The sequence below is a fragment of the Dermacentor silvarum genome, chromosome 10 (assembly GCF_013339745.2).
Source record: "Dermacentor silvarum isolate Dsil-2018 chromosome 10, BIME_Dsil_1.4, whole genome shotgun sequence".
NCBI lineage: Eukaryota > Metazoa > Arthropoda > Arachnida > Ixodida > Ixodidae > Dermacentor > Dermacentor silvarum.
In genome coordinates this window covers 83,739,699-83,746,021 of record NC_051163.1, presented here as the reverse complement: position 1 = coordinate 83,746,021, position 6,323 = coordinate 83,739,699, and the positions used below count along the sequence as shown (strand labels likewise).

Genomic DNA, 6,323 nt, shown 5'->3' with positions numbered 1-6,323 from the left:
TAGTCGTCCCTTAAGGTTTGTGCGACTCCTAAAAGTATGGACTACCTACAAGATTCCACACACTTGAGTGGCCAACTGACCCAAGTCTAGCTAACAGGACTGTTTTAATAGAGTTTACATCTTAGCTGCATAGATTATTCTAGACAGTGGTGATAATTTTTTACTCAAAGTTTGTCTCTTTTATGGCATAGTTCTTTTTACTGTCCCTTTATGAAGTTTGCCATTCACCTACCTTGTATGCAATCCTTTCCAAGAGCAGTCAAGAATTTTACATGGAAACACATGCGGTGGAGAGAATCTGGTTAATTTCAACCACTTGTATGAAAATTTTCATTCTGGGGTTTTAGGTGCCAAAACCACGATTTGATTATGAGCCACACTATAGTAAGGAACTCCGAATAATTTGGAACGTCTCGGGTTCTTTACCGTGCGCCCGACGCATGGTACACGAGCGTTTTGCATTTCACCTTCATCAGAGTGTGGGCGCCGTGGCCGGGATTAATTGAAATGCTGTTGGTGTGGTGGAGAGAACAAACAATTATTACTTAATGTTTGGAATATGGTGTTGCAATACTGGTTTTGATTACATTGCTAAAGGGCATCAAAATGTTGTGCTTTTTGAGGTTAGCTTTCACATGCCCATCTTTATGCTTGCAAGCGTACAAGTGGGATGCCAAATTCTCTTAGAAGTTGCCACTTCACAGTTGGCTAACCTTTTGGAATGGATATCAAACATCAGTTAATCAGAACACTGCAGTGACCTCTTTTCTAGCATGATAGTTAAGCCCTAAATATGACACTAGCTAAAGCATTGACATGTTGGTAATCCACAGCGAACTGATTTGGCAGGCAGAAGATGAGGATGGACGAGGCTGACTACTAAAAAAATTCAAACAAGGTGTGAATATACGTATATAACAAACTATTGCAGCTTGAGCCCCTGTGCTGGTCAGCCATTTCAAAACACACAGCAAATGAAAACATATTCACACCTTCTTTCGATAAAACCTTTTTAGAAGTGAGTATTTAATTGCCTCATGAACCATCCTGTCTTAGCGCTGTTCAATTCAGCATGAAGTCTCTGCATTATTTTACTCAAAGGATTGCTTCAATTTGTACCGATTTTTCTATCAATTATGACAAAGACGTGCAGAGGCAGACCACAATGCACACATCAGCGTATTTGTAGTTGGTAGAGATTTAAAATTATTGCTTAGACATGGCTCTCCTACTAAACCAATGCATCAAAACACATGTCAAGTCATTTCAGTGTATCACAACCTGGCAGTGAAAGATTCACTGCGGAACTTTAACTGCCAAGATGTTAATTTTATTGGAACAAACCAGATGAAGTCTGTCCTTGAAGAATAATAAATAGCACCTCATGCAAGATAAAGATCTTGTTGAAAAGCTATTTATTGCAATATAGATAAAACAGAAGAGACGTTCTGTCGACACTTGCAGAAGGTCAACTGCTGGCAAAAGTTGATGCTGCAGCACCATATGACATGCGCCTGCAAAAACGAAAAAAAATAGCAATCTATATTCATCTGAATTGCTACCACAAAGAAACCCACAGCTCTTCCGTTGCGCCAACACAGTCTACCACTCGGCCCATGTATGCTATGCATGATTAGCAAAAGAATAGGGATTCTGAGCATGCCTAAGAAAGTGTCAGCAATGGTGCAGTAAGCTACTTCAAGAACGGCTTTCAAGTTTGAGTTATAGAAATAAGTACACCTTTGCAAAATGTGCTCTTTCAGCAACATAATGTAAAATAACTGCTGTGACAATTTGCAGTAGCGAAACATCACACTACATTCTGTCACTAAATTGATGGCACAAATGGCACATCTGCTCACTACACAGTTGCGAAAGGTAGCATTATATTAATATTCTAAAAATTGAAGATAAAACATTCACAGTGCTGAAAACAAATGAATGTGAGCATGTTCCTGCTCCACTAGGAAGCAAATTCTGGCTATATGAAGGGTAGAGACTTGGGCATGTTAGTAGTTCATGTTTAAAATGAGAACAGAGCAAGAAACAGGTTGGAAGTCAGTGCTGATTGTCTTTCATCATTTGTCGCCATTTCTCGTGCTGTTCTTATTTTAAACCAATCCTGGCATTGGTGGTAGTGTAGGCCTACCGACACACCCGAAGTAGAGGTGTTCAAATCAAAATTTATTTAGCAAGAGTTGAGGAAACTGCTTTTAAAAAAGAAAGGTTGTACAGGAGCTATATTTTTTTAAAACACATTTCATTTTTCATATTCTTCACCCTTCACTGGCTCAGCCACTGGCACACTACCGCTGTTACTGTTATCAGCTGCTGAACACAACAAATGACAAGAAAGGTTCGGTATAGGTTATACCGCCAAGTTTAAATTGTCTGCTATTGCCCACGTAGTCAAGAATGATAACCGTGCACCAGGATGGCACTCCTCCGTCGGGGAAAGAATGATTTGCGACTCGCAGATAACTAGAGAAAATATCAGTTCCACCAAGAGCACAAAGATCGTGGACCAAGGTAAAAAGGCAGAATGGCCAGAAAGGAAGCTTATCATTGACTATGGGTCAATGATAATTGACCAGCACGATGGGCTGAAGGCAGGGGACTGAACAGTGCAGCTGTGTCTGAAAGGGACATCGGTGAAATATATGGATGCTGTGGGTTTAGTCAGCAGACCATCATGGTTCATGTCTAAACATTCATGAGGCACGACTTAGCAATTCAAGCTTGCACAACCATGTGCCAGATGCTGCCAGTCAACTGAGTAGAAGCTTGAGAACTTTACTTTAAGAATGAATTGGCGATCCTAATGCCTGCCCTGGTCATGTTATAAACATGGACGAAGTCCCTTTACAAGACCCCACTAGACTACCATCAATGTCTCTTATGTGGACAGAATGAAACTGCCACTAATGACCATATATTTATCATTTGGCACCTGGTGCTCAGAGACACCTAAGCCTACTTCACCACTCATACCCTGAACAATACAGCAAAGAATGCCCATTCTGTGCGAATTATGCCAATCTGTACCACACTGTATGGGAATGCCAACGGAACCCCACAATACCTCCTATGCCTCGCACATCCCAATAAGAGGCTGTGCTGCTCAGCTCCAGCCTGGAAGGCCAGCGCCAGCTGGTCGTCTGTGCCCGCTCCCCTTGCAGAAAGTTGGTTCCAATAAAGCTTATTCTCTCTCTCTCTCTCTGTCCGTCTTAGAAAGTGCCTTCTATTAAGATATAGTATAAGGACGCATCACAGCTGCAACTCTGAAAACAAATAAGGTAACAGCCTTTACTCGTGCTACTATGGTTATTCCCTGTGGAAGGACAAAAATGCTGCAGCCACTTGATACTGCTGCCAACCACAGCACCACTGGGAGTCACGAATGACAGACATTGAGCACAGCTACAGCTTCTCTTGGCGCATGAGGCCCGCTTCATTCGACGAAGTAGCCAAATGGGTCCACCAAGCCTGAGCCAGAGTGCCCCTGTATACCATAGGCAGGAAAGTTGTCATTTTCCGGGGGGGGGGGGGGGCTGCGGCCCGACCAGCTTTCCGAAACCTACCATATATATATATATATATATATATATATATATATATATATATATATACACCCTCTGCTACCAAATTTACGTTTCTAGCTTTATGGCGAAAGCAATTAAATCGACACTTCAGGCAAATTGTCGCGGTTATCGTCGCCGTGATGTTCCGCATTAAATCCAAAAGCCATATACATGAGCGGCCCATACCCTGTGGGTGCGGGCAAAAGCACGTAACAGGGAGCCGAAAAGGTTGGCGGCTTGATGGGCATTATTTACCACGCGCTCAATATTCGAGTTAATTGTGGGTCACGTAATCAAACGCGAATGGGACGGAGAGCACGCGTCTTCTCCTCTAGCCCTGCCGTAGCTGTGAATGACTGTGCGCGGCTGACGCTTATGGGGCCCGCGTGCCATATCTAATTGTTGGTAATCGTTGGTGGATGCAATGATAAAGGGCAACCAGGGATGGCTGCTAACTTCATGCCTGCTGTCTTCCTTGCTGGGCTGTTTTTCTGCGCCCCTAGTGTTGCAGAGTTAAGAGACAGAGGTCATCGCAGATCACTCACAGAGGCCGTCAGTAGTGGACATAAAAATAGACAGATAATGATGATGAATCTAATTTTCAGAGTTGCGGTGAATCGCGCGGCTGTATGAACCGTTTGCCTCCGCTGCCGGCGTTTTTCACAATGCTTGCTTTGTAAAAGCGAGTGTTCGAGGTCATCCAGTGAGGTATTTACAGGTTTACATGGTCCATGCTTATATGTCCACTATGTCCACTATGCTTACTATTTTAACTTTAGGTGAATGTTTATTACAATTTATATGGCCACTATAACTCATGTAAGGGCACACTTTTCTGTCGCGATTTTGACGAGCCTTTCATGGGACCGGGCCATGTGACCTCATTTTTCAAACTACGCGTATGAAATCTGCCGTAAACCTCCGCGATCGCCTCCTCTCGACATCCAGTAGCGACGCGCGACAATTCGCTGTTGAGCCTGATCAGAATGAACGCACGGGACGCGATTGCTTCTCAGTTGGATGTATTTTTTTTAAATATTGGCTGTCAAGTTATGGGTGCGGAGCTTACACGGGTGCGATCCTTACGCGGATTTACACGGTAAGGATCTTCCTTCGTGTAATTGTCTTCTACTTCGCTATCACTAATACTGCTTCGCCTTCCTGGCCGAACTGCACTCTTTTTTTATTTTTTAGTACTTTGAGTCCGAGTATAAGCGCTGCTGCGCACGACTTCTAGACTTCTATTTATTCTCATTTTGAGTGAATCCAGCTTGGCATCATTTCGGTTACCGAGTGAATTCTATATACAATTAAGGTGTTTCAGCGAACAGTTTCCAAAATTTTTAAAGGTGGCCTGTGGCAGATAGTACAATTCTAGTGCATGAGCTCGTCTACTCGAAGAGGCGGGCATTACTTGTACAAAAAAATGAAATGAATAATCGACTAATTAACAAAATTAACCAATTAGGTGTTTACCTAATTACCTTGTGCCCCATGTTGCAATTTACAAATTCTAGCCGTGGAGTGCGGTCCACTTTGAACTAATTCTCAGGCAAACACCAGTGTCGAGATATTAATTCTGCAACTTTGCGGAGAAATACATTAGCGTGCCAGTCACTTTCTCAACAAAACGTCGTTTTATGCATCAAAGCACCGAAGTATGAAAAGAAAAAATTATGGGATTTTACGTGCCAAAACCACGATCTGATTATGAGGCACGCCGTAGTGGAGGACTCTGGAATAATTTAGACCACCTGGGGTTCTTTAAGGTGCACCTAAATCTAAGTATACGGGTGTTCATTTCAATTTTTTGTGCAAGTAATGTCCACCTCTTCGAGTAGACCAGCTCATGAACTAGAATTGCGCTATCTGCCACAGGCAACCTCTAAAAGTTTTTTGAAAGTGTTTGCTGAAACACCCTGTATTTATGGCCTCTGCATGCAAGAAGCGATGTTTCCATCCCTAACGCGTAAAAGTTGTAAATAATTAGAAGAGCTTTTTTTCCTTTTATTTTGTCGGCAGTCGTTAGCATTGCCTACTGGAAAGAGAATCAATATTCAGACACATATCACTCACGTGCTTTTCACACGCCGTTGATAGAAGACTCTACCGAAGGGGTCACTGAAGTCTGCAGGTTTTTTTTTTCAGGGTCAAAAAAGCATGCAAAGTAATTTGAAGTGAGGTGAACATACATCAACATATTCATTTTCTAGGTATAGCCTATCCATTTAGTTGGATACCTCCTTCTCTTTAAAAAATATAATAAACTTTGTCCTTTATATATATTTAAATATATTGTGTCTGTGCATGATGTTCTCAGGGGAAATTTTTAAAAAATGTTAAAGTGAGCCGTGCACGTCTGCGCAAACAATGGCGCCGTAAGCTTTTAGCCACAACAAAAGTGAAAATGTGGAGGCACCGCAAGAGAATCCTCAAGTTATGTGGGTAACAGAACTCCGGTAATTACATTTTAGGGGCGGGGGGGGGGTGCGCTCAGCCCCCCCGGGGAAATTCCGGAGGGGGCTCGAGCCCCAGAGCCCCCCCCCCCCCTTATTCGGCGCCTATGCTGTATACCATAACTACAGGCTTCAGGAAAATTGTCCTAATTGCATGTCCACCCAAGTGCAACACTGAAGTGGAACCCAGCTACAATTCAGAGGCCAATAACTAGGACACTGCTGGCTGAAATTTCTGATATTGCATCAGAGAACGAGAACTTTGAATTAAGTGCAATAATGTTAC

At 42.8% G+C, this 6,323-nt stretch overlaps 1 long non-coding RNA gene across 1 annotated transcript; it reads right to left on the bottom strand.

Moving 5' to 3' along the window:
• Nucleotides 1-1,396: 1,396 nt before the first annotated feature.
• Nucleotides 1,397-3,324, bottom strand: LOC125940810 (uncharacterized). Its single transcript, XR_007464019.1, has 2 exons — nucleotides 3,083-3,324; nucleotides 1,397-1,514 (listed from the first exon to the last, which is right to left on the bottom strand). It is a non-coding gene; the product is annotated as an uncharacterized LOC125940810 (long non-coding RNA).
• Nucleotides 3,325-6,323: the final 2,999 nt, after the last annotated feature.